The sequence below is a fragment of the Mus caroli genome, unplaced genomic scaffold (assembly GCF_978045245.1).
Source record: "Mus caroli unplaced genomic scaffold, Mus_caroli_1 scaffold_3, whole genome shotgun sequence".
Taxonomy (NCBI): domain Eukaryota; kingdom Metazoa; phylum Chordata; class Mammalia; order Rodentia; family Muridae; genus Mus; species Mus caroli.
In genome coordinates, this window is record NW_028227258.1 from 24,418,212 (window position 1) to 24,446,143 (window position 27,932).

General features: G+C 43.5%; 1 protein-coding gene across 2 annotated transcripts in view; it reads left to right on the forward strand.

The window, feature by feature from the left end:
• Positions 1-4,995: 4,995 nt before the first annotated feature.
• Positions 4,996-27,932, forward strand: part of Nfkb1 (nuclear factor kappa B subunit 1) — a 108,607-nt gene continuing 85,670 nt past the window's right edge. For both annotated transcript variants that reach the window (XM_021158247.3, XM_029474970.2), the window contains exons 1-2: positions 4,996-5,040; positions 26,667-26,736. The gene's annotated coding sequence lies outside the window, so the exon portion shown is untranslated. The remainder of the gene's footprint in view (positions 5,041-26,666; positions 26,737-27,932) is intronic.

Below are 27,932 nucleotides of genomic sequence, written 5' to 3' on the forward strand. Positions count from 1 at the left end.
AGCCATGATTCCAGTCTAACACTGCCCTTCCCTGTCCCAGACAGAATGAGTTAGCCACAGAACGAGGCTTCCTGCGTCACTGCATACTGACTGCCTAAAGGTATTTTTTATGATAAGAGAGTGGGCATTTTGAGTGTCTGGAATTGAACCCAGGACTTCTTGCATATGAGGTATGTGTTCTACCCTTCTGCTATTGCCAAACTCTTTTTAAAGGAAAAGAGTATGACCTTTTTAACATTTCTTTATTATTAATGGAACACACTTTAGGTGCTATGAAATTCATACAAACTATGCTTTAGACCCAAATTCCATGGTTTTAAGCGTCACTGGCACTCACCCATCTTTTATTCCTCTTGTTTATTTTGACTTTTGATTTATCAATAATTCCAACATCCACTGAATGTTAGCCTTGTTACCAAGTTTTTTCCTCGGAGAAACCACAGTACAAAGGGTAACAGCCAATATAAAGGAGGGTTTTCAGAGTGGGAGCCTTAGTGAGCACTTACGTACTTGGTCTATTTGACCCTGTGAGGCCGATGTTATCTGCATCTCACCTCACTGAGGAATGAAAGGAAGCCTGGGATAGTGTGATAGCAGGAGAAGGGTCACACAGACACCTAGTGCAGAAAGGGAGTGGGTTCCTTTCTGAAGGGTACAATCAAGCACCGGGATCAAATGTGAAGGTGGCTCTGGATTTTACAGCCTCAGGGCTTAACTCCCAGGCTAGCCTTCCGGTGCTGTGCCCTCTCTTCCTAAGCTTGTAATTATACGTTCATGCAAGTATTGGCTTTCCTTTGCTTTGTGTGACACCACATGTTCCTCTGCCTTTTGTGACCTCGTAGAGGACAGTGACAGTAGTGTGTAATTCATTTAAAGTGTCCAGGACGTGATAATTTTCTTTAGAATGTACTTGGTGGCTCCATTTCAGTGTCTCTTTCTTCATCAGCAAGGGAAGACTGTTTTGAATTTTTCTGGATCACAAAGATATTCTTGTTCTCTTTTGTTGGGGTCACTTTTAGTGATAATATCTAATACAAATCACCTTTGTCTGACTATTAGACAAGGGATCACTCTTCCAAGCATTATGTTCACAGTAAAATTTTAGCTTCTTTCTCTTTGGGGGACTAATTGAGAGCTTACTCAATAAGCTCTGTTTAGTGCTAATTGCAACACAAAATATGGCTATCATTGTTAAGGAGAAGAAATAAAATACTGTGACAATATAGAAAAATATACGCACAATGATTCCATGTTGTAGTGGTCAACAGTGCAAGAATTTATAGCCCCTGAGACTATAAGGAAATTAATTTATTTTAATTTTAAGTTACCATAACAAATGTTTATACTTGTAAACATATGTTCCATTCTCTAACTCCCTGTAGTATATTAAACTATGGGTTAGGGTACTTATGGTGAGTGAGTGTGTGTGTGTGTGTGTGTGTGTGTGTAATACATATGTATATAATTCACTTTATATATTGAACTGTATATAATGTAAAGCATTCTATATAGTTCTTGGGCTATAATGTATGATTACTGTATAGGTGAAAAAACTGAGATTCGGGTATTACTTGACAAATTACAGACATAATTCAAGGCAAGCTGGGGTCTCCAGATTCAAGACTGATTTCAAGTCAAGTGAAGTCCTTCTGAATAGCCTTGGCTTTTATGGCTAAGAGCAGTGGTTCATTCTAAGCAAAAGGAGGCAGCAGAATGGTCAAAACCAAGTTGTATTCTTTCTAGGAATAAAATAGAACACTCCTGTCTCCTTTTCAGCATGCGTTTTAGCGCTTTCAGTGCTCAGAGTACGGTCTAGTTTGTGACTCTTCTTCAAACTGTATAACTTCTTCCCATTTATGTACTATATGGATTTCAACCTCTGATCTCACTCTCCACACTGTTACCAATGCAGAGCTTCATGATAAGGGAAGTACGTCTGATTTCACAGACTTAGCAACAAGTACAATCTGCCTTCACAGTATTGGTGATGGAATTTCCACATATAAGCATTTTTTCTTTGTTGCCTGATTATGTCAAATACTATTTGACACCTTAGAGTGGATGAAATTCTTAGAAATACGCCCCCCCCCCTGAAAGCAGGGGTTGAAAACAGAAAACGTTTGAATATTAAAGCAGGGGTACCAGCAGGATGTAACTGGTTTGGTTGTTCCATGGCAGTGGATTGCAGCCCTCATGTTCTAACCAACGATGCCTATGGACGTGATTGTATTCAGAAATGAGCCTTTGCAGACCTCCCTGAGCTAAGAGGTGGTCAGAATGGCTAGTTTCTTAACAAGAGACAAGAGTATGGACTGGGATGGCTCAGAAGGTAAGAAGACCTATGACTTTTGCTTGAGGACTCACTGGATTACCAGCACCCATGCTGGGTGTCTCATACCCACCTGCAATTCTAGCTCCAGGTGAGCTGATGATTTGTCTGGATCACACAGACACCTTCGCCACACAGACACCTGTGCCACACAGACACCTGCGCCACACAGACACCTGTGCCACACAGACACCTTCACCACACAGACACCTGTGCCACACAGACACCTTCACCACACAGACACCTTTGCCACACAGAGACCTGTGCCACACAGACACCTTCACCACACAGACACCTGTGCCACACAGACACCTTCACCACACAGACACCTGTGCCACACAGACACCTGTGCCACACAGACACCTGTGCCACACAGACACCTACAACGCTTAGACACAGGTGCCTGTGTAGCACAGGCATGTGTAACACTCAGACACACACACACACACAGAGTGAGAGAGAAAATTTAAAATAAATCTTTTAAATAAAAGAAAGGCAGGTCTCTTTGGATCCAGATGAGAGGAAGCACAGGGAAGGGGTTGACACAATAATGAAGCACCGACTGAAATGCTGCAGCCAAGCCTAAGAGGGCAGGCATTGCCGCAGCCACCAGAGACAGGGGCCAGGCAAAGGATTTCTGTGGAGTGTGGCCTTGGCAACCACATCTGAATGTCAGACCTCTTGCAGCAAGGACTGTGAAGGAACAAATCCCTGACATTGGTTTCTGTTGCCACGGACATCGGAGCCTAGTCTACCTGCTTCCCACACCAGCTTCTGTTTTAGGTATATCCCATGGGATCATTTGGAGCTTCAAGTTTAACTAGATACTTCTGGCTGATGAACAGTCTTCAACTTGTGTTCTAGTAGTATATCCCACTGCCTCTACCTTTGTAACAATCTTATTTATGTGCCTTTGACAATGGGACTGCCCCACCTTGCAGACTGTAGAGTTTTCCCCATCCCACCTAGTCCTCAGAGGAAAGACAAACACTTTATACTTTGCTGTTTCACCAGAGCTTTCAGGCTTTGTATTTCTATCTTCAGGGAAAAGAATCATTTTATATACTATATAGCAATGTGCTAAATAGTAACAAGGACACAGTTCTCCCCCTCTCCCCCTTCCTCTGTTCCCCCTCCCCACTCTCTCTCACAGAGGTCTGTGTTTGTCACTTTCTGTCACTCAGTGGTTAGCTTTGTTAGTTATCCAATGAGTTCCAGGTCCAACTGTCCGCTGAGGTTACAGATACCCGCACCTGTAGGAATGCTAAAGATCCCAATGACCACTCGATTGAGTCATTTCCCAGGCCCGTAGGTTACAATTTCTAATGTCCCATAAATAATAACCATCGTTGTCTTCCATCTATAGGAAGCCTCTGAACTCTAGATGGCAAAACGGTCTCTGCAATTTAATGATATAGCTTTAAGGTTGATTACAGGGCTCTTTAAGGTCACTTAAAGACTCTCTAATATACAGTGTGTGTGGGGGGGGGAAATCTGTGTTCCCCTCAACAACATCCCACTGAGAAGGTTTTTTATAACTTCATGAGTGGAACGCTGAGCGGAGGGTTAAGTACCAAAATAAAACTGCATGCTCACTACCTGATTGATCCCTGGCCTTTCAAAGTTGTATTGCCACTTGAACTCAGTAGTGAGACCCCGGAATTCTAAAATAGGTTTAAGTCAAAACTCACTTGGGAGCTACCTAGCCCCAGACTGTCATTCCTGGCCCATGGAGGCACTTTGCCCAAAGAATAAAGACACTCAAATGCTCGCAAACGGTCATCAGTGGGAGGCCTCTCCAGAAAAATAACCTCCCTTGAGCCGGATAAGGATTTATGAGCTGTGAACCAACACTGCGGGTCTCACTGTCGCTCTAATTCCATCCACAGCCATGATCACACAGGCCGGACAATGCGCTGTGGCTGGAATAATCGAGCAGATTGAAGACTTCATCCAGACCCAATATAAATTCATGGTTCTCTGGAGAGAACCTCAGCTACGATCTCGAAATTCCTGTTCGCTCTATGGAGCGATCTGAGTGTAGCTGAGACCCCCCAGAGGAGGAAACATGCAGATGAGATTGACTTTTGTGCCCAGCGCGTGGGGACCAGGCCGGTCTCCAGTGGCCTCCAGCTGTCCGGGCCTGCCCTTGGGCTGCGGGCGCCTCCCGGGGGCGTCGCGGCCGCCGCGGGGCTTGGGGTTCGGGGCGCCGGGTCGGGGCGTGCGGGTTTCCCCCACCCCCGGCGGCGACCCCACCTCCCGCCCCCGCTGTGCGCGCGCGCGTGGGTCCGTCCGTCTGTCTGCTCTCTCTCGACGTCAGTGGGAATTTCCAGCCAGGAAGTGAGAGAGTGAGCGAGAGAGGACGAGAGAGAAGTACCGAGGCGAGCCGGGCAGGAAGAGGAGGTTTCGCCACCCGAGCAGCCCGGCTGCGCGCTGACGGCTTCCCGTGCCCTGCGCGCCCCCGGCCTGCCGCCGCCGCCGCCGCCGCCGCCGCCCTCGGCCTGCTCGCGGGCCGGCTCCAGCAGCGCAGGCCGGAGCTCAGGGCCCCGCCGCGCCCGGCCCGCCCCGCGCTTCTCCGCCCGCGCCGCAGCCATGGCGCGCCGCTGAGCCACCCGCCCGCCCGCGCCCCGACCCGGCTCGGGCTCCCGCCGGTCCGCGACGCCCCGCAGCGGGAGCCCGCAGGCGAGGAGAGGCCGCGCCGCATCTCCAGGGTAAGCCCCGGGGCAGGTAGAGGAACGGAGCCGCCAGCTCTCCGCAGCGCCGGTGCAGCGGGTCCCACTGGCTCGGAGCTCCCGGGGTTGGGGGTGGGGGGAGGGACCAGGGGAGAGCCCCGGGCAGGAGTCGCGGATCGAGCGGCCCCGGCTGCGGGGACAGGGCACATCCGCACTGGGCGGCCCCGAGGCCTTGCGGGCTGGCTGGCGGGGCCCTCGGCGTCTCCGCGGGCGGGAACGGGAAGCGGAGGGGAACTCTTGCAAAGTTTTAGAAAGATGTACCCAAGCCCCTGCGGCGGGGTTGGGGTGGGGTGGTGGCGGCCAGGCTGAGGTCCGCCACCGGCCTAGGACAGATAGAAAGGTGCTTGGTGCAGTGCACAGCCAGATTTCACCAAAGGGCGGTCAGTGAAATGAAAGCAGAAGTGCCTGTCAGTCCTCCTGGCTGGCAAAGCCCTTCCCAGCTCCTAAGAATCAGTCCCTCGGGAGAGCCTGGGGCCCACTTACCAATCTGTGATAGACACCCCCTCCCCATACACACACACATCATGCATTCAGCTGCCAAATCTCAACCTTGATTTTCAAAATAATAAGGAGGGCCTCACACCGATTCTCCAGGCCTGGCATTTGAGAGAGAAATTACCTACTAATAGCACCTTTCGGACTTTTGATTACGGGGAAACTCTAGGATAATGGCACCATATTTTGTGCCTGACCTCCAAAACAGAAAACAAATGATACAAATGACGCCTCTGCTACATGTAGGCTTCCTTCGGTCTTCTGAGACAGACACCGATCTTGGCTCTGTTTATGGGTCGAGTCTAAAACTTAAGTGGGGCAAATGATAAAAAGATTTCATCATCTAGATTTAATCCATTTTTTTATGGACTTTTAAAAGTAAAGGCCAACACTGAAGCTTTCTAAGTAACCATATTTAACTAAAATTTTTGTTGTTTTAGGGCTTATAGCTGAGAACAACTTGTGATTTTTATTAACATTTGATGGCTATGGCATCTAATACTGGGGCTCAGACTGGTGGTTAGTACTAAAGATGGAGATGGTGATAGAGTTGGGTGGCTTTCTAGAGGAATCTTCAGCTGATTGTTCTTGGGGGGCAAAAAAAAAATGCATTAACGTTCCTCAGACCTTAAAAAGGGAAACTTGATTAAAGTAAGGTCCTTGCTGAAGTGGTTTTTTCCCCCTGATTTTAATATTGTGCTTTCTAGAGATGGAACCTCTTGCTGTTTGATGCACAAAAAAATATGTAAATTATTTACAGCGAAGTCCTTTGCTTTGCATATGAACTTGAGAGGCCTGGAATTAAAAAAGCTGTGCTTCCTGTTGCATTTAACATTTATCACCCCACTGGATGACTAAAAGAACACACATATTGATGGGAATGTGAACTCGGCAACTCTGGTCCCTGTTGATACTTCTGGGAGTCTCTTGCTAGCTTAGAGAAAATGTCTTCTTGGCTTAAGACACTGAGTAAACTTGAACACAAAAGAGGCTTCTCTGTACACTTAATGCTGGCACTAAAATACTACACTTGCCGGGAAACGCTAACCACTTCAAAACCAAAAGACTTTTAAAGAAAGTTGTTTAATCCTGTTAAAGGTTGGTGGTGGCACCCTGATTATCTAATGTTATCTCTTATCTCTGTTCAGAAATTCAGTTGCCTCTTGCATGCCACAGATGGCAATTACCTGAGCTGAGTAGGTTGTAAATGTCCCTGGGTTTGAAAGCCAGTTAGTAAATATTGGAGTATACATACAGAAAACAGTCCTTCCCTTTTGTAAGCACTGCTTTGATCTTTCTGCTTCCATTTTTACTTCTGCCCCTTAAAACTAGCTCAGCCAGGTTGACTGAGCTGCAGTGGGTTGGAAGGGAGCCGCATCAGATTCAATGGTGATGTTCCTTTTTATGGTCCTTCCGATGAATCGAGGCTGAGTGGAGAAGCTAGTATTTCTGTGGGCTGTCTTCACGACTTGCAGACTTCCAGATAACTGATGAAGTAAGCCTCTTCGTTGACGTTCAGGGATTGCTCATTGCGGTAGAGAGGTCTAGATAAAGACTTGGCAACCACACGGACTGTGGATTATCATTCATTCAATCAGCAAGCCATGGTTTCGCCTAATTTATTTATGAGGTATTCCCCTGCTCCGAAGAGGGGAAAGTTCTGGCTTCTAGGGAGAAGTGACCATTTATAACCTTTAATTAATTTGAGCTTGGACGAAGAAAATAAAGTCGCTGGCGTTTTAAAATAATAAGCTAAAATAACTATTCCTGAGTTGCTATGTGGATTCATTGCTTAGCCACACTGAGGATCAAACCGGGGGCCTCGTGACTGTTCCATTATACGTCGATATACCTGTAGCCTTGCTGTCAGGATGTTTAGAGAATGTATTCAAAATGCCTTTTCTCCCCCTTCATCTAGCAGAGTGTACTGCTGGATGCCGAGTTCTGGGCCCAGAGCTACTGTGTTAGAAAGTGTACCTGGAACGCACTAGTTGAATCAAAAGAGTAAGCCCTGTGTCCTGTGTGCTCTTCTTGTGTGGCAGACTGAGGAGGAGCCCTGTCCAGGAGATTGAATGTATGTGAATGGGTATCTGTGGGAAAGTTCTCATGGACCTGTCCTCTGGAAGGAAGTTGTTTTGTTTGGATGGCATGCCAACTTTCTGCTTACAACATGAATTATATAAGGTCGTGTGGCTGTGTTAGAAGAAAAGGCCCAGGAGAAGGTCAAATAGGATTTTAGTGCTAGAAGACTCTAACGTACTTTGTGCCTGCCTTTCTGTCTGACTAGAGCTGATGGACTACCTGGGCGCTTTAGTCTGCCTCTGGTATTTGTGACTTGGGCTTGTGCGCCTCTCGCCTCTTGTCAGTACTGAAACTGGTTGTCAGTTTCAGTACTGACAACCTGGTGTTACAGGTGAGCAGGTGAGCAACCTGGTGTTGCAGGTGAGCAGGTCCAAGAGTAAGAACAGATGTATCCCAGCAGATGCCTTCTGTTAGAGTGCAGAGATTTGAGGCTGTTAGCCAAATGCAGGCACTCAGCCTCAGGGGGAATGCTTGGAAGAAGGGCAGTCTTGGAAGGTCTGGGGAGAGGCTTGAAAACCACATAGTTTGGTAGAGTTAATAGCTCTTATCGTTGTGCTGTTGCTTTAATGAGTATACATTGTCTTGTTGGGAAGAAAGCGGAGAGGGGGAGAGATGGAGAGATAAAGAAGACAGGAGGGAAGGAAGGAGGGAGGGAGGGAGGGAAGGAAGGAGGGAGGGGAGGAAAGGCATTCTTTTCTGCCAGATGGAATTGCCTTCCCCTTCTAGCTGCTGCATTGTCTGAGAGGATGTACCTGCACACTAGTTAATCCTTTCAGATGAGATTAGGAGATCAACAAATAATTTAGAGAAGATAAGCCTACTTCAAAGCCTGATATAAGAAAGGACTTGGTAAAGATTGTGAAATCAAGAGGAGAGAATATAGAGAAGACATCTGTTGGAATATTAATATATCAAAAATACTTAAATCTAATATTGTGAAGCCATTACACTTTACATAGTCACTAACACAGACGTGATTATCAGTAATGCACGTTTGAGACGCTTTAATTTGCTGTTTGTTTTAAAAACTGGAATAATGATATAAGTTTTAATTATCTAGTACAAATTACCTTCTGATGGTTTACAAAGTAAACTCCTAGGCCCCAAACTTCCTAACCAGCTTTAGTCAGATCCCTACTTCTCACAGATTTAAAGTATCTACAGTCCTTATTGAACTGTACAGACAAGCCTGATCATTCAAGGAAGATATAAATATTCTACAAGGCACCGTCTTTAGAAGAACCTAAAATTGTTTTTAAAAGAATAAAAGGCTGTTTGAAAGAGTAAGTTCTCTAGTTCTAGCTAAAAGCAGGTAACAGTTCATCTGTGTTGACGAGACCCCTCCAGCCCTTGCATGGAGTTTGTTGGTACTGAGATGACACCTGATAAACAGCTAAATCACATTCAATTGTTTTCGCTAGCTTGTTTTGACAGGCAGCCTTATCCAACAGGCAATGAAAAGCCTACTGTTCTTCTGGTAAGGGAGAAGCCCTCCAAAACAGTGTTTGCTCCCCGAGTACAGTATTTTCTGTGGTGCATTCATGGTTTATTAGAATGTATAAATTATTAACAGTAACCTACTGCTCTCTCTAAAACACAAAAAGAGGAAGTCTTCCATTTGAAAAGGGGATTTTATGAGATGGAAAACCATCTTTTTAATTTTATTTTAATTTTAAAGTTTTAGAGACATTGGCAAGCAAGGCCATAAGGTAATGGAAATGATTAAATTGCACTTACACTGGTAAAATGCAGTGTGTGTGTGTGTGTATTTAATTTTTTTGCAGTTATTACTTCTCTAAATTCCACTGAAACTGTAATTTCAGTGCTAGCCTCTCCAAAAAGGGAACCAATGCTAACAAAAGATTGGTAACACATATTCAAATCCATCAAGCAAACATCTAAATAAAGCACGGCCTCCTTGAGTCCTCAGCCACTGCCACTCGTGTCTGTGCCTGCTCCTGGGAACCAGAGGGAAAACCCTGGGAGGCCAGGATTCTGTGCCTCACTTTCACCTTGTGGTGACCTTGCCGACCCGCCTCCCTCAAGTCAGCCCCAAGTCTCTCAGTTGTAGCACTTTCAGGAAATTGAGCTTGAAACTATGCATCTGACCACGTGTTTTTGCCAGACTCAACTTATTCAGTGAAATATATACCAGCCAGACTAGAAAGGAGCAAGATGCTGGTCTCCATCCTGATGTCATTGTATTCAGGAAGGCTTAGGACAGGCTCCTTGGTTGCTCTCAATTCTTATTCTGGTCCTTGCCTCACTTCACAATACTCAAAAGCATATGTCCACATTGAGAAAAATTACTGTGTGTGTGTATAGTTAATTAATTAGTGTATATACTCAGTGTCTGTCTAAGTAAAGTGATATATATAGTATCAATAGTATCACTATATGTGTATATCACCATGTATACATATGCATACATATTTAATCTTTTGTTGTTGCCAACACACTCAAGAGAATTTAAGTGCTTGCATGGGAAGCTGTCTTTGCTGAGAGGGCCTGTGAAAATGATTGGCAGCAGTTGTCAGTTAAAAGTGTCTACAACCCAAGCACACTGCCTGTGTCTTCCCTCTAATGCTGCTACCTCAAAGCAGTATGTTTAGCTGGGCTCCACTGCATGATCAACTCATCCTGCAGCTTCTGGATATATCTAGAATAAACAAAGCTGTAACTTGTTCTAGACGCTGTGCTCGTCAGAGATATATGCATAGCCATACATATTAGATTTAACACTCATTGTTTTTTTTTTTTTCCCTTCAGTGTAAACCTGTTGATAAGCAAGGCTCAATAGAGTCTCTGTAGTGGGCTTACTATTTATTTATAAGCCTGAAGTAAGAAACACTCTGTATCGGGTTAAGTGTCCTCTAGAGAAGAAGTTAACATTTAAGAGAATGGAGTGTTTGAATGAATCTTATTTATTCAAATAGCAAAAAGCTTCCAAGTTATTACATTTGTTATGTATCCTGTGGTTAAAACTGAACCTGCTATGCCGTAGATCCATGTGAGAGCACACCCACCCGCTACCGTATCCCCTGTAGTTCTCAAGTCTCTCAGTGTGGGGAGAAGAATAGTAACGGTCTCTACGGACCAACTGGCTCTCTATGTCAAGCCCACAGCTCATTCTAATAGAAAAATAAATGACTGAATTGTTTTCAAAAATATGTCCTCAAAGGCAGTAATTTTAGGACTGAGATAGCGACTCTTCCAGATATGTTAATACAAATTTCTACCTCTTGTTTTTTTTTTTTTCATTTCCATTTTTTATTAGGTATTTTCTTCATTTACATTTCAAATGCTATCCCTATACCCTCCCCCAACCCTGCTCCCTTACCCACCCAATCCCACTTCTTGGCCCTGGTGTTCCCCTGTACTGGGACATATAAAGTTTGCAAGACCAAGGGGCCTCTCTTCCCAGTGATAGCCAACTAGGCCATCTTCTGCTACATATGCAGCTAGAGACATGAGAGGTACTAGTTAGTTCATATTGTTGCTCCACCTATAGGGTTTCAGACCCCTTCAGCTCTTGGGTACTTTCTCTAGCTACTATATTGGGGGCCCTGTGTTCCATTCTATAGATGACTGTGAGCATCCACTTCTGTATTTGCCAGGCACTGGCAAAGCCTCACAGGAGACAGCTATATCAGGGTTTCTTCAGCAAAATCTTGCTGGTGTATGCAATAGTGTCTGCGTTTCGTGGCTGATTATGGGATGGATCCCTGGGTGGGGTAGTCTCCGGATAGTCCATCCTTTTGTCTTAGTTCCAATCTTTGTCTCTGTAACTCCTTCCATGGTATTTTGTTCCCAATTCTAAGAAGGGGAGAAGTATCCACACTTTGGTCTTCGTTCTTCTTGAGTTTCATGTGTTTTGCAAGTTGTATCTTGGGTATTCTAAGTTTCTGGGCTAATATCTACTTATCAATGAGTGCATATCGTGTGAGTTCTTTTGTGATTGGGTTACCTCACTCAGGATGATATCCTCCAGATCCATCCATTTGCCTAAAATTTTATAAATTCATTGTTTTTAATACCTGAGTACTACCTCATGTTTTAATGACTCTTCAAGATGTTCCCCTAGCTGTCAGTTCTTAAACATGGATTTCTTTGTAGGGAATAACCTTTTATTAGTGTTTGCCTATTAAAGGCTTACTTAAAGGCTTTCATATCAGTTTTGTTAAGGCGTGGGCATGGTATAGAAGACAGTAGCATCCAGTACAAAGCTCTACCTATGGTGAACGTTTTAAATAATTACATTTATTAATGGAGTTTGGGGAATGAGGAGACAACTCACAGGAGTTAGTTCTCTGCTTTCACCATGTGGGTCTTGGGGCTCGAACTCAAGGTTGTATGGCTTGGTGGCAAGCGCCTTTACCTGGTGAGCCACCTTACCAGCCTTATGATGTACTCCTATGGCTTAGAAATGTAAAGAAAGACAGTGTGGATGGCCAGATGAAATGTGAATGGTCGCCGGGCGGTGGTGGCGCACGCCTTTAATCCCAGCACTTGGGAGGCAGAGGCAGGCGGATTTCTGAGTTCGAGGCCAGCCTGGTCTACAGAGTGAGTTCCAGGACAGCCAGGGCTATACAGAGAAACCCTGTCTCGAAAAACCAAAAAAAAAAAAAAAAAAAAAAGAAATGTGAATGGTCACTCACGGGGGTGGTGGTGGTGGGGTTTGCAGCAGAAAGAAAGACCCACATAGATGAGGTTGAGAATAAACATCAAGACAAACCTGTTTGCCCTTTGGCCATTTATAAAAGTACTTTCGAGAATATATAATACCAGTGGTTTTATAAAACTAAAACTGAAAATAAATATAAAATATAGGAAGTGAAATTAAAAAAAAAAATGTATTCAGACTACTTCTTCCAGACCAGGTAGGAAACCTCTGAAGGATTTTCTAGAGGCGATGGATTAAAGTGAACCTAAAATCCAGCCAGTTGAATATTTATTTAAATAACTCATTTCTAATGCTTTTAGCATTGTAACTAGTCTGTGCAGGTGTCATTAAACCTCAGGGCCTTGAAAGATTTGGCCAAAACAGTGACAATGGAAAAATAAACATTAGGGAGTGTCCTCTGTAATGTTAGATCTTGAATGTGGAAATCAAATAATCTAGAAGGCAAATCAGAATTCCTGAAAAATGGGTAAGTTATGAACATCATGGCTGAAAAGGTCGTGAAGGAAGAGTTGTTGCCTGTGAGTCAGTGTTTGTAGGCATTTTGTCTCGGCCATCCTGTTTAGGAACTGTGAACAGTGCAGCTGGAGATACAGCTTACCCACAGCCTACTTGCATGCTATGCCCAAGACCATGGCTTTTTATGCACAGGGCTATTCTACATACTACACTTAAAAAAAAACAGTCACTTCCCCTATTCTAAGAAACATCCTAAATAAACATCGCTGCACTTGGGGAATTAAAATCAAAAGCATGGTATCTGGCAATAACTAAATATCTCCCATTGTTCTCCTGCTAACTATAGTACTCATTTGGTGCAATATAGTTTCTCTCCGTGTATTTACCCAATTCCCCACTGAAGACATTTAATTCAATTTCAACAAGCACACAGAACCATTAAAATATTTCCTGATTATTTAAGAGAGCTGTGTGCTTGGTCATTTACCCTGCAATTATGGTTCTTTGCTTTTCTTTCTCTCTTTCTTGTTCCTGATGGGTGGGGGAAACACCCTCCTTCTCTTAGAAAGTCTGCTGTGATAGCCAAATAGGAGTTAGTCCAAGTTGCTGTTGAGGTAGTTTAATCCCTTGTTGCAATAGACGGATGATGGTTTAGGCAGTGTCTCTGCACTTACTACACATCTGCTAAACAGAAGTGGGGCGGCCATTGGAACAAATCACAGAAACCAGGGTTCGGTTGCTCAGCTGCCTCCGCATCTGCACAGAGATGCTCCCCACCAGTATGCCAGTTTTACATTCCTCACACTCCTCCCCTCTCACGCCTGTTACTTCTACAGATGAGGGGCACCATTGCTGTCCCTTTGCACCATTCTACAGGCTTCTCCCTCTCAGAGCCTAACAGCCCTTCCTTCCTAATACCCGCCCTCTCCTTCAGTTGCTCCTAGAGTCTCTTGATCTGCGGCCTCAGACCAAGAGGCCCACGCCTTCTGATGGATTTCTAGCTTTTGCTTCTCCCTGTCTCCCAAGACAGTTTCCTGCTTCTGGAGCCTTGGCCCTGGCTTCATAGCTACTTTCTTTCCTTCTCTGAGGTAAATCACTCTTGTCTTTACAGCTCTCCCGCTAGGCCTCAGCTCCCTAATTCCTCACTCATCTCATAATCCTCAAGTCATCCATCCGGGCTTCCAGTGCCCCACCCCCACTCCCTGAAACTCCTCAATACATTTGCAAGAGAGGATTTTCTTTTGTGCTCACCCTACTGGTTGCTCAACCTTAGGCTGGGCTCAGCACCTTCAGTTCTCTGTTAGGCTGGCCTCCCTGTAAGAGACTTCGCTGGCCTTTCTGTGTTCTCTTGACTTCTTATGTATTTTTAAACAAAACATGCTGAGTACAATAAGCAGGGGTTGTTTTATTTAGTTTTTATTTGCATAGCACTCTTTCTGTTTGCTGAAGGAACAAGTAACTAAGCAAAATGATTAAGAAGTTGCGTTCCCCACTAAGCTGTGTGACTCCCAGTACACAAATTAACTTCCTTGGATCCTGGGTCCTGTTTTGTTTCCAGGAGAGAGAGAGACAGAGACAGAGACAAACAGAGAGAGAGAGAGAGAGAGAGAGAGAGAGAGAGAGAGAGAGAGAGAGAGAGAGAGAGAGATTGCATAGATTAGAAGACCAGATTTTCTTGCCATCTTGATGGGTTAGTCAACAGGAAGGGCATGAATGTTTTTGATGTTCAATGACTATATGAAGAACTGTTGGTTGTGTAGATAGTGGGTTACTTTTTGGTCCCAACAGTAGACGTTTTGGGGACTTTATCAAACAGTTATTAACTAGTCTCTTACACTTAACTTATGCAAGGAAAACTATGACAAATTTGAGATAGACATTGAATATAAACTTCAGTAATTGAGTCTAAGTCAACTCCAGTTTGGAAGAAAAAAAAAAGAGAGACAGTAGTGATGGAGTAAGCCTCATCTGTCACCGAAGGAATGCAGCTCTCAACATGACTCTGACAAAACTGTAAGCTCATCGCTGGGAATATGACCAGAAGGTAGATCACAGAGACATCAGGGTTAGGGCTAGAGGTAGGAGGAGAGAGGGAGGCAGTCTTCGCTTTTCCTAGCAATCATTCTGAAGTTTCTTTCCTTCCTCCTTCCAACCTTTGTGTAGCAGAAGTGACACCGCATATACTTACGGGGTACGCGGCAATCCTGTTTACACTTCATGAAATGATTGAATGCAGCTAACACGTGTAGAGTTTTAGCCTTACAGAAGCAATTCATTGGAGGAGCCTTTAAGTCCTTGTCATGGGCCAGGCACTTAGAACAACAATACTGACCGAAACAGAAGTACACACCCAAATGGAGTTTAGGTTAATGGAATGTTTTTAGTTTTACATCTCTCGAAAGCCTGAAGAACTGAATAACTAAGAACGTGTACAAATAATGGAGGAATATCATCAGTGATTTCTCTTAGGGCGAGCATACTTACTCTTGGTGGAAGTTAAAAGGTAACATATTGTTGGCCCCTCAACATTCCTCCTGCCCTCGGAGGTCCTCTGCCTGAAACCCTTATCTAAAGGACACCACCCACGCTCTTGGGTTTTATAAACATTGATCCTGTCACTCACATTCATCCTCACCTGACGGTAAATCAAGTCATGGCAACACATGCCAGAAACCCCAGCACTCTGGAGGAGGCAGAAGCAGGTTTGTGACATCAAGGCTAGCCTGGGCTGCATGATAAAATTATGTCAAAAACAACAGCAATAGTTACCAACCCAACCTAACCTAAAAATCCCCACAGAACAGTGAGCTGATAGTCCTGAGTAGCCAAGGGCTTCATCATCAACTCGTCTCACAGTTCCCTCACTAAACATCATTGATAGTTAAAGAAACAGTATGCTTATTTAAGCAGGGTAATGGAGCCCGCTGAGAAGGACAACACACAGGAGAAAGACATCTTCACTCTGACCTCAGCTGTGATGGGGTAAAGGCAGCCTCGTCGTCCTTGGCCATGTACTGTACATTGGCATCTGTGTAGAGTCAGCAGTACTCAGTACTGACAGGGCTCTCAATTAGACTCAAGGGCTGAATGAGCCCTGTGTGAAACCTGCCTTTGTTGCTGGCAAATCATTGTACCTTTGTGTGCACGCCTGGAAAACCTTCACTTGGGTTGTTCCCTCAAGGATACCATGTCTCACCCCAGCCTGGCCATGCCTGTATCTGCAGAGCCAAACTTGCTGGTTCACACAATCAATCCTTTCTTTCAGGACACAGGGCTTGGAGATGTAGGTCATTGGTAGAACACTCGCCAACTATGTTCAAGGTTGTGGATTCAACCTCCAACACCATAAAATGAGACACCCCCCACCTACCCCAAAATCAATCAGGAAAGACATATTTTTGAGGATTTATTTTATAAAAATCCAAGGTATGTCAACTCATTCAGAACCAACACAAGTGGCTTGATTTCTTGATTTCTGCTAGTAATCCATGAAGCCATTGTCTCCCTCGGTCTGGAGGTGTGATCATTCTAACTGGGAACTCCACAGGAGACCAGGCATCAAAATTAAATCCCGTTCTGCGTGTTTTTAAGGAAGCATTCTGTATATTCAGGCATGGGAAGTGGATTTCCAGAACACAGTCCAGTAGACAAATGAGCAGAGGCCTTGATTTGATATTTATGAGGAAAACCCAGGCAGGGCTTACTTCAATTATAAGATAAAAATTTTTATCTGATTTACTATGATCCTTAGAGATTTTCCATAGCTCTAGAAACTTCTCCCAGCAGGACTGAGCCCTTTCTGATACTACTAAAAATAAATTTTACTTAGAATGGAATCTGCCATTTGGTATAAATGACACTTAATTACACTATGGCTAAAACATGTCCCAAACATCTTTTTCAACTCATTGATGTTAGTCAGCTAGGATTAAAAGATAACCACAGGCAAAGGTTTGTTTCTTGTGGACCATGTTGGCACGCACTCTAATCACTGTGCTAAGCATTCCTGTCTCCCTGGTGACAGTGAACATGACACAGTAAGACAATAGATGTTTTTTTCACACAGGAGAATCTGGCTATGTGTATTTATTTTTATTCAGAGGCTTTCCCCTTCCTACCACCATGATGGCTTAACTACATATATCTGAGTATTTTGATGCTATCTTTCTGTCACTTGTTTTTCTTGGGTTTTGGGGTTTTTTTTGTGTGTGTTTTTTTTTTCTGAATATCATGTTTAGATTATGTAAGTATTCACCGGCTTTCTGTCACTATAAACCAATACCTGAGTTAATTAATGAATAAAGAAAAAAAGGTTTAGTTGATGAGTTTTGAAGGTTCCAGTCTACCAGTCTTTTACTGCAAATGTCCACCGTGATAGTATGTCATGGCCAGAGCACCTGGCAAAACATAAACTACCTGCTCGTCAATCAGGAAGCAAATAGAAAAGAGAACTGGTTGAGGTCCCACAACATCCTTCAAGGACATGTCTTAGTAGAACACTTCTCTCAGGAGAAGCACCCTGTTGGCCATGCCTTCAACACATGAACAGCTTGGGGACTCCTACTGAGGTAACAGTACCCATTCTGCATGCATTCCCTGAGATTTCCTGAGACTTGATTCATGGCCTGGGGTTTTGTGAGTGTTCTGCTTGCAGCCCTACTAAACACAGATGGCCAATGTGGTACTCAGAGTAGGGGGCCTTTAAGGGGTTATGAGGTCATAGCACATACCCTGCCCCTGCCATTAATAGGATTTTAAAGGGAGTTGATGAAGGAGGGTCATCCCCTCTGACTCTTCCACCTTTACTGTGTGACAATAGAGTGATTGTTTCCTCTGCAGGAGACATTCCTCATTTGCGTGCTTTGACCTTGCACTTCTTGCCTCCAGAGCGATAAGAAATAAACTTACGGTTTTTTTTATAAACTACTCAGACTCAAGTACTGTTATAATAGTACAGACATATGAAGATAGTTGGTCGTGTTTGTAGTCAGCACCGAAAGAGGAAAGTTGAAAACTTCCACTCTACTTGTGGATTTCTGTCTCTTCCACAAATGTTTAGGTCTACCACTTTGTACTTCATGTATTTTGGAGACCTATTAATAAGTGCATGCAGGTGGAGGTCATTATTCTTATAAAGGCTCAGTAGTGCATAAATATAAGGTTCCAACACTCAGGATCTAGAGGCAGGAGGGTTGCTGGGAGTTTGAGCCCAGCCAGAGCTATCTATAGAGACCCTGTCATAAAACAACAAAATTATTACTGCCCATTGATGACCTGGTCCCTTTGTTCTTATATATATCCTTCCTTGCCCTTAGTGATATTCCACCCCCTGATCTTCTTTATTGGTGGTTATGATATAGACTGCTTTGCTGTGTTTAGTATTTGTGTTATTAGCACAGTATCCCAGGCTTCTGCTTTTGAACACTTTGTGTCTTTCATGTTAAATATAATTCATAGGAAAAGCATTTTCTTACATCTTGCTTTTTCTGTACTGTTTACCATGAATGCTTTTTATAGCTGAGTTTATTTTATTTGCATTTAATATTGTGATACCTCTTCTTTATCCATATTTTGTCTTTCATTGTCATCTTTTAAATGAAATAAGTGTAGCACTTGAAGAGTTCCATTTTATCTCCCTTCTGGTAGTTCTGTAAAACGGTGGCTTTCTGTAGTAGGACTTTCTGCATCCTGCGTCTATAGCGAGTGAAGCGCTATGTACCCAATGTGGAAGCTTTGATTTGTTCTCGCCTCTCTGCTAGTGCTGGTAGACTTTTTTCCCTCCATGGGTTCAGAATACTCCAGAATATATTGTGTTGTTCAATGTGTTTGTTGTACAGTATGTTTGAACATACTGCAAAGCGAAAGCCCCATGTGCCCACACCTTTATCACCAGTAGTGTTTTCCTTGTTTCTTAAAGGTCCAAGTCTATCTCATTTCCCTTCACCACAAAGCTCTGCTTTTGGGATATCTTCAGTCATTTCTACGTGTTATGAATTCTCTCAGCTCTGCTTTATTAGAAAGTGTCAGTTTACCTTTATTGTCAAACCATTCTGGAACAAAGCTACCTGCTTCTTTGTGGCTTCAATATTTTTGTTGTTCATTATAGATACCACGATGTGAAGAGTTTGCATGGTTCTCTTTTATTCAGAGTTGAGGTTTGTCCTAGTAGGCCTTACTAAGATGCATTTAAAGTCGCCCTTGTTGTAAGATGTGTTCTTGACTCTCATAACATGGGTTTTCCCTAGACTGCTCTCACCACACATGTTCAGAACGTTTACTGATGTCTCTTCAGCCCACACGATTGCACCCTCAGTGTCTCTCAGCTCTGTATGGCCTCTGTCATCTTATCAGAGCATTTATAGAACAGTAGTGGCTTTCCACTGAGCTTTTTGCGATCTTTGTTAGTATTTCACCAGAGCAAAGGTGGCCTGATTGTAGATTTTTGAGGCTTTGCACATATAACATTTCTCTGGCCAATGAGATCACTGCTCTTTATTTGAACTCTGCTTCCTGTGGCCTGGATTAGAAAGTGCCCTCAGTCAGAAGGTGAGCTAGGAGTTTACTTAAAACTGTGCAGCCTGTATCTCTTGTTTAGTGTCTCAGGCTATTGTGTTTCATAATTACATATGAATATGGCAAGATCAAATAGCGGTTGATTTATAATGACTGAAATTTGATTTGTGTGGATTTTTAAAGATTTTTTTTTTCAAGACAGGGTTTCTCTGTGTAGCCCTGGCTGTCCTGGAACTCACTCTGTAGACCAGGCTGACCTTGAACTCAGATCCACCTGCCTCTGCCTCTGGAGTGCTGGGATTAAAGACATGCTCCACCACTGCCCGGCTGTAACGTGCTATTAATGATTTTGAAAGACATTATTCCAGGGCATTTATATATTCAATATGTTGGCTAGCTAGCATTTCTCTACAGCTTTGTTTTGAAACCTTCTCATCTTCCCAGAAGAGTGCCTTGAATGTGGTAAATGATGGCTCCCTTCCCAATCTTCACTCACTCCCCTGGTCTCTGGCAAGCAATGATGTGTTCGTCTTCCTACAAATGTGCTTGTTCTTGGTATTCAATGTGAAGAGAATCGCGTATAGGTGAGCGACCCTTTCTGTCTGGTTTCAGTATAAATCATTTAGTCGACCGGTTTTGAAATACAAAATCAAAACTCCCATTGCTGGCTGTAAGGCACACCATTTAAGGAGACTGTAAATATATAATGTATGATTAAGTTGCATAGAAACAGTGACCCATAGTGCAAAACCACCAGGAAATGTTATAGACCTTGTATGGCCTGAGGCGATAACAGTGGAAGAGAAAATACAGGTTTTATGGAAGAAGTTGATTTTGAAGTACCATGTTGTAGAGTACATAATATCTAAACAGGATAGAATCTCGAGTGTGAAGAGATGTACACACTGGAAAGAAATGACATGGTGGCGCTGTTACATGTGTGTGTGTGCACATGCGTGCATGCGTGTATGCAGTGAGCATTCACATGTGTAGAGGTCAAAGGACAATTTTGGAAGCTGGTTCTTTCCTTTGAGCCTGTAAGTTCCAAGTAAGGACTTAGGTCCTTGGGCTTAGCAGCAAGTATTTTTACCTGCAGAGCCATCTTGTTGGCCAAGCAATGCATCTTTAAATGATTTATTTCCCTAGAGTTAAGTGTTTGTGTTGGATCATGGTGATAGTTGTGGTGCTTATATATAATATAATATAATATAATATAATATAATATATAATATAGTATAATATAATATAATCATATGCTGAGTAGTTGCTCTTTGGACTTCACTGTGTAAAGCACCTGGCAGTGATCTGAAAGACATTTAATCAGGAAGATACCCTGCCATGGGGGTGAGCGGTAGAAAAGCTGTTTCTGTCAGAGTAAGGTAATAAGGTCTGCCCTAGGGTGTGGCTGTGGACATAGAAAGGAAGTGCACACACAAGAAACAGCGTGAGGAAAGAAGTGAGCAACAACAAGACTGTTAACTGCATTGGTTGGAGAAGGCTACATTTGCAAGAATGAGACAGTCAGGAGTCGGACTTGTTGTCGAGTAGTAAACTGTAGACATTAGGGTTGATGGGGTTTAATGTATCATTAACTTGTTTTATAATGACAGCGTTACTTAAAGCTAACAGGGGCTCATTACCAAGTATACCTTGAGAGTCTTAACAGTTCTAATCATGTACTGATGTCACGGGGTTTGGGCTCTTATCTTGGATAGCTTGGGTTTTTTGTTTTGTTTTGTTTTGTTTCTTTTTGCTCTTTCCTTTTTTTAAAAAAAAATTATTTATTTTTTGTTCAATTGGGAATTCAGTAGCCAATGGAGAAAAGCCAGTGCAAAGTCCAGCGCCGTGACTAAGAGTGTAATTAAAGTTGTGATACTGAATTGCCAGGGTAATTAACCCATGCTCCACATGCCCTCTGTTCCCATGACACTGACCAAGCTGTATTGTGTAGGCTGCTGTCTTTCCATTTACTAACCGTTCTGATTGGCTAGCCTTTGCTGTGGCGAGATAAATCATGAAGAAGCACATAGAAACACAGATATGCCTCATTTCTTGTGACCTGTGACTGTGTGTGGTGTTTTGTCTGGCTGCTCTGTGAAGGTCCTCGGCTGTTCTGCCACCGCGGGCTCAGCCTGGGAAGTCTTGGCTGAGCTCTACTGCGTTTCCACTCCACACATGGGTTCTCATCCTCCACTGGGCTGGCCAGGCCTTTCCCTTCCAGGAAAGAAAATCCAGTCATTGAACAGCTTCTTGAAAGCCATGTTCATGACTCATTTCTGCATCCTCCCATTGGTCAGTGCCTGCCAAGGGCCTGACAATATTCAAGGGGCAGAGATGTCAATTTTATTGTTCCTGTGTTGTGAGGGATAGAAAAGGGCAGTGGCCATTGTTTTGAGCCTACCACAGCTATAAGTCCTGAGTTCAGACTATGCCACTCCTGTGTAGTTTTGTTTCTTTGGAAACTGACAGGGTAGGCAAACCTCTTTCTGATGGGTTGATGAAGGGCCGAAAACATTTGGATTGCCTTGTAAGTAGCTCATCTGAAATTCATGCACTGCAAGGTCCTATTCTGTTCCCTGGGTTGCACTCTGTAGAAGAGTTCTAGGGGCTCACCAGGCACTAGATGTAGAAACAGAAAGCACACTCGGGAGAAGGCATGTTGCAGAAACGAGAGAAACATGCTGAGACTCCTAATGTGCATCTCCCCAGTGGAGGCAAAGCGATTTGACTGGACGGTGTGTGCATGAAGGCTAAAGAGCGCTCAGGGAATATAGAGGGAGCCTCTTCCCGCTCCAGTCACCGTGACAGCATGCTACTTCATGTGTTGGCATGCACAAAATTGGCAGAACACCTCAACTGTGGAGAATTCACCATTCTAACAAGATTATAGTAAGCAAAAAATCACTCCACATCACGTAGAAGAGGGAGTTGGCAAAAGGCAGCTGGTTTAAAGCAGCTCTTCGCAATCTTCTCTAGAGGGTCTTATCTGAAAGCAAACAAAGAACAACAGGAACAGCTTGAATGTTAGCAGTTACCCTGGCAGGCAGCACCCCAGCCCACCCAGCCCCCCAGCACAGGTGTGTAACCCTTTAGTAGCCCACTTAATATGGCTGAAGCGATAGATGGCTTAACTAGTAAGAATGCTTACTGCACTTGCCGAGGACCCAGGCTGGTTCCTAACTCCCACATGGTGACTGACAACCTCCTGTCACCTGGCTCCAGGGGATCTGGCGCTCCCCTCCTTGCCTCTGCCAGTAGCCTCACATTTGTGGTGCACAGTCATGCTTGCAGGCAAAACACTCAAGCACATAAAATAAAAATTAATAAAACCTTGAAGAAGAGATCCTAGCTAGCAGCTAATATCATGAGTAGACTAGCTCCAGCCAGAACTTTTGAGAGGCTTGAAGCAAAGATGTTTTTAAATGAATAATACTTCTGTCAAGAGGAAAATCACATCGCCCATTACGCTAGTACAAGGGCCATAAGCTGTGCAGTCAGAGAGGCCAGCTCTAGTCTGTTAGCCTGAGCAAATGACTCATTCTCTCTGAAGCTTGGTTCTTCAGGTGGACTCTACTTTCTGGGCTCAGCATAGCAAGCGGGCAGCATAGGTGAGCATTACCTCTGGTTCCTTGGTTATGTGGAAGCAGTCTGTCAAGCTTAGCTTTCCCCATACAAAGGAGAGCACTTGTCCTGAGGCCAGAGCACTCATTGGTTTCTCCTCCTCAGTGTAACTGGCACCAGGGATTAGGTAAATTGTCCCTGGGTTAATCCTGAGCCTTCCAGGATCTTTGGATCACTTCTAGAAGATGGTAGGACCAGCCATCCAGTCCTGTGAGCCCAGAATACTTCAGAGAATAACTTCTAAACTCCCCCCAGGGAAAACTACAATTTATAGGGTAGTGGAATGCAACCACTTCAGACTCAAATATGGTAGACTGCCAGTGGCTACTGGTGGGAAATTTATCTGTCTTTGCTACAGTTCTATTGCTGTGAAGAGACATCATGACCAAAGCAACTCTTCTAAAAGAAAGCCTTTAACTGGGCCTGGCATACAGTTGTAGATGTTTAGTCCATTATCATGATGGCAGAGAGCAGAGGACACAGGCAGGCACGGGAGCAGGAGCTGAGAGTTCTGCATCATGGTCTGTAGGCAGAGAAAGACAGACTCTGGACTTGGGATGGGCTTTTGAAACCTCAGTGCTCCTCCTCAGTGACAGACTTCCTCTAACAAGGCCACACTTCGTAATCCTTTTAATCCTTTCAAATAGTGTCACTCCCTGGTGACTAAGCACTCAAATATATGAGCCTGTGTCTTTCTTGGGACAACAAAAAGTTTATCTTGCATCTTCCTATAATTTATCATGAGTGAGATATTAGACTGTCTGGTGAGTGAACATATGTTCTGTATCTCCCACTCACTAATAAGCTTCGCATGATTTAGCTAGCTGAGTGTTTCCCATGGGTCTGCCAGCCCATTAGGCTGACACTCCATTATGAATGGGTTTCTGCGTCAGCTCTCAGATTTGCATTTGCCGTGTGTGCATGTATTGTTCTAGGTCATTGTCATGATGCTCCTGGTGAAATAATATTGAAAATGAAAGAAGTGGGAAACCAGGTTCTGCAAATCTCAGTGTGGTAGCATGCACAGAAACATTGACTTATTTAAAAAAAGAAAGCTTTTAGAAATCAGCATTTCTGAAAAAAAGTTCATTGCCAACCTTTATCATTAGTGTGACATACTGTCAGACAGGATCACACACAGAAAGGGGGACGCTTCTGAAGAGCAGTCAGGAATAATTAGGAGTTTTGACAAATTCATACTTCATATGTTATTTAACACTTCTCAGGGCATTTTAGGCTCAATGATTTAAATTTAGATTCATACATGTCTAATGTGTATTAGATAAACTTCCATGTCACTGTACAAATCTCCCCATTGTTATAGCAATTCCATATTTAACTTACAGTTGTAGAACAAGAATGCAAACAGTTAGATCAGAGCACATCACAAACTCCTGAAAATCGACTTGCAGAATTTACGCCCTCTGAATATTTTACATGGTATACACTTTATGTGGCCATAGCCCTTACATTATGTTTTCTTCAAAAAATTCTCTATGGAAAAGAAGCTTTAACATATTTTATAATTTAATCTTTAGCAATTTATTGTGCGTGCAAGATACAAAACAAAAAATATTGTGAAAAGTCTCTTTTCCCAGTATCTTTGCCCCATGGCTAAAAAAACAGTACATTAAATGACACCTAAGTGACACCTGTTATGGTTACTAGAATTTTAAACCACCATGCCACCATACCCCCTCTGCGATTTCCAAGTGCACCTTCTAGCTGGTATCTGACAGTCTACTTTTCATGGTGCACATTGTGGTTCTCTGTGGATTATGGTATTTTAATGGGTTTGGAAATTTAGAGAGCCTTTTTCCCCGAAGAAATCTAACAGAACAGAAAGAGTTGTTGGTGTTGGTGGTGGTGTTTACAGTGAGTCAGGCCTCGACTGCCTATATCTCTGAACCTAGATGCTATACATTTACTGACAGGAATTCTCCTGACTTTGTCCTTGATGGCATACACGCATGGCTTTAGAATTCTCCACTCAGTCCAGCTGCTTCACCAAGATGCCCCTGTGTCAGATTGAGTTACTAGGAAGATTGCCACAGGAATGCAGGAAGCAGTTTGTTCAGCATTCATAGAATATGTCACATACTCAGGGCTTGACTGGTTTTGTTACATTGTGCTTTGTATGAAAACCACAACTCCGTGGATAATTTGTGGAGACCTAGCTACATTTTCTGCCTGGTGAGATCTTCCTAAAGTTTCCTGGTTGGGGTAGACAGATGCATAAATGAGACCCGGGCTTGTGTCTCCCTTTGTGTCTCAAGGACCTTCCTCAAAAGCGCAGGAACGAGCAAAAGGAAAGTGGGGGGAAGGCTGAGAAAGCAGGGGTACATAAGGGACTTTCCCACTGCTTTCTCATCCCCAGTTCCAAAGCTTAGTCGATATTTCAACATTTTAGGTATAAACTTGCTTTTGCAATCAATGCAAATATTACTCAGTGATTCATCCTTTCCAAGTGACTCTCGGTTTCTTTCTTTTGACATTTAATTTAAAATTATAAATTAGCATTTATATCATGCTAGAGCTGCAGTTACCTTTCAACACCTCAGTAATGGCCAAGGCTTTATGCGTCAAGATTCTAAGTCACCCAAGTGTTCCTGTAGTACCTTACGGAGTTAAGTTTTTAGCCACACATAATCTAGAAACCGTAGGAGAGGGGTGTCATGATGACAAGCTGCCCAGTATGGTCGTTTGTCAGACATTTAAAGTGGAGCCATCTTCATTAGGGCCTTGTGTAGGGAATGGACCAGGAGGATACCCTTAAGTCTGTGAAGTGCGGTTGGAGTTGAATCTTCCAAGTTGGAGTGAGACTTCTTTATGTTAAATTCCCCCACTCAAACTTCTACAAATCATCCAATTTTAAAGATGAAAGTATATTATATCATTTCCCCTTCCCCTGCCTCCAAGTTCTTTCATGTACCTCTCTCAGAACTTCATGACCTCTTTTTCTTTAATTGATGTATCTTTTTCTAAGTACAAAAAAAAATCCATCTGCCCCATCCATCTAACGTTACTTGTATGAATGTTCCCACTGGCATTGAGTAACCAATCAGTGTACATTTTTGGGAAACACAATTTCTCACACTCTAAGCTTTCCCTATGTGCCTGTAGTTCTTAGTCTAGGGTTGAGACCTCCTGAGCAATCTCCCTTTCACATTGCCTGTCTGTTGGTGCCATCCTTGTTCAGGTACACACAGAATCAGTGACATAAAGGTACAAAGTGGGTTTGGACAGTTTATGGCAATAATGTCATCTCCACCTTAGAAGATTGTCTTTGGATTGTTAGGAAAGAATATCATCACCCAGGTTAATGGAAAACCTAGAGTCATAAGGATAGTGTAAAACATTGTTTGTGGAAATTAATTAGTATCCAAAGTCACATACCAGGCAGTGGCAGAACCCTGGTGTTTTCAATGATGTCATACCCCTTTACTGCATCAAGTCAAAATTCCCGTTTTAACTTTTTTGTCTGAATAAATATGTTTAGTTGCAGCTGCCTAGAGAGTTTTGTTTTGTTTGTTTCATTTTGTTTTAAGATAAGAATCTTACTGTGTAGCCCTGGAACTCACCATGTAGACCAGGCTAACCTCTACCACAAAGACATCTACTTGCCTCTGCCTCCCAAATGCTGAGATTAAAGGCGTGTGCCACTACACCCAGCTCGTGTTTTCTTTTTAAGTATGTATGTAAATTGTGTGTTTGTGTGTGCCTGCATAAGTTTATGTATACTTTATGTGTGCAGGTACTCTCAGAGGCCAGAAGAGGGTGTCAGACCCCTTGTAACTGGAGTTTGTCGGTCGTGAGCTGCCCATGTAAGTACTGGGAACTGAATCTGGGCCTTCTGCACTCTTAACTGTTGAGCCAGCTCTCCAGCTTGTGTTTAAACATTTTCAAGTGTTTCTTATCTTCAGCAGCCCCACTTCCTTGCACACACCTTTGTGAACTTGTGCCAAAGGACTTAGAGCTCTTACTTTTCCTTTTTAGAGCATGGTGCTGGCCCTGCTCCATGTGCCCCTGGGAGTGCTCCAGAGCCTCTCGCACATCCCATTAGTCACGTGGTGTTATAGCACAGAGCCTTTCACTGGAAATGAAGCCTCAAGTTATGGGAATGTTACGAGATGTTTTCATTAGTGTAAGATAGGCTTTTGATGGAGGCTAGACAGTACATTGGATTGAAAACTAGCCAGCCTCCATTCTTCCATCAGCCTATGTTCAAGCTCCAAGGTGGGTACAACAGCCCCATCCTTTGATACAGAGTCTGTTCTCTCATGTGCTAGAAGCCAGGGCTTTTCTACATTTGGGTTTTATCCCGCATGGAATGCAATTTTTTAAAAAAGATTTATTTATTTATTATTTAACGTATATGAGTACACTGTAGCTGTACAGATGGTTGTGAGCCTTCATGTAGTTGTTGAGAATTGAATTTTTAGGACCTTTGCTTACTCTGGTCGGCCCTGCTCACTCCAGCCCAAAGACTTACTATTATACATAAATACACTGTAGCTGACTTCAGACACATCAGAAGAGGGCATCAGATCTCATTACAGGTGGGTGTGAGCCACCATGTGGTTGCTGGGATTTGAACTCAGGGCCTTCGGAAGAGCAGTCAGTGGTCTTACCCGCTGAGCCATCTCACCAGCCCAGAATGTGATTTTTGAGGTACAGATAGATGGTTCTATGTGTTCATCAGGGTCTCTGGGCGACTGAAGGCTGCCGAGGCTGATTATATTAATAGCTTGCTAAGTTCAGTAAGGTGGAGACTAAGTTTGATGTTTTCACTGGTTGTTTTCTTAGTGCACTCTTTAGAGTTACAGAATTTCCATTGCACTTTGACAAAGGCAGAATGACTCTCACCGGTCCTCACCAGAGGGCAGATGGTGCCGTTCTATGCCCACTCAAGTGTTATGTAAAATGGTATCAGGACCTCCTCAGCCTTTCAACCGAGTCTAGACAGTTCTAAGACCATCTCAGAGTTCATGAGAAAAAAAATGCACAAAAGGGATAAGAA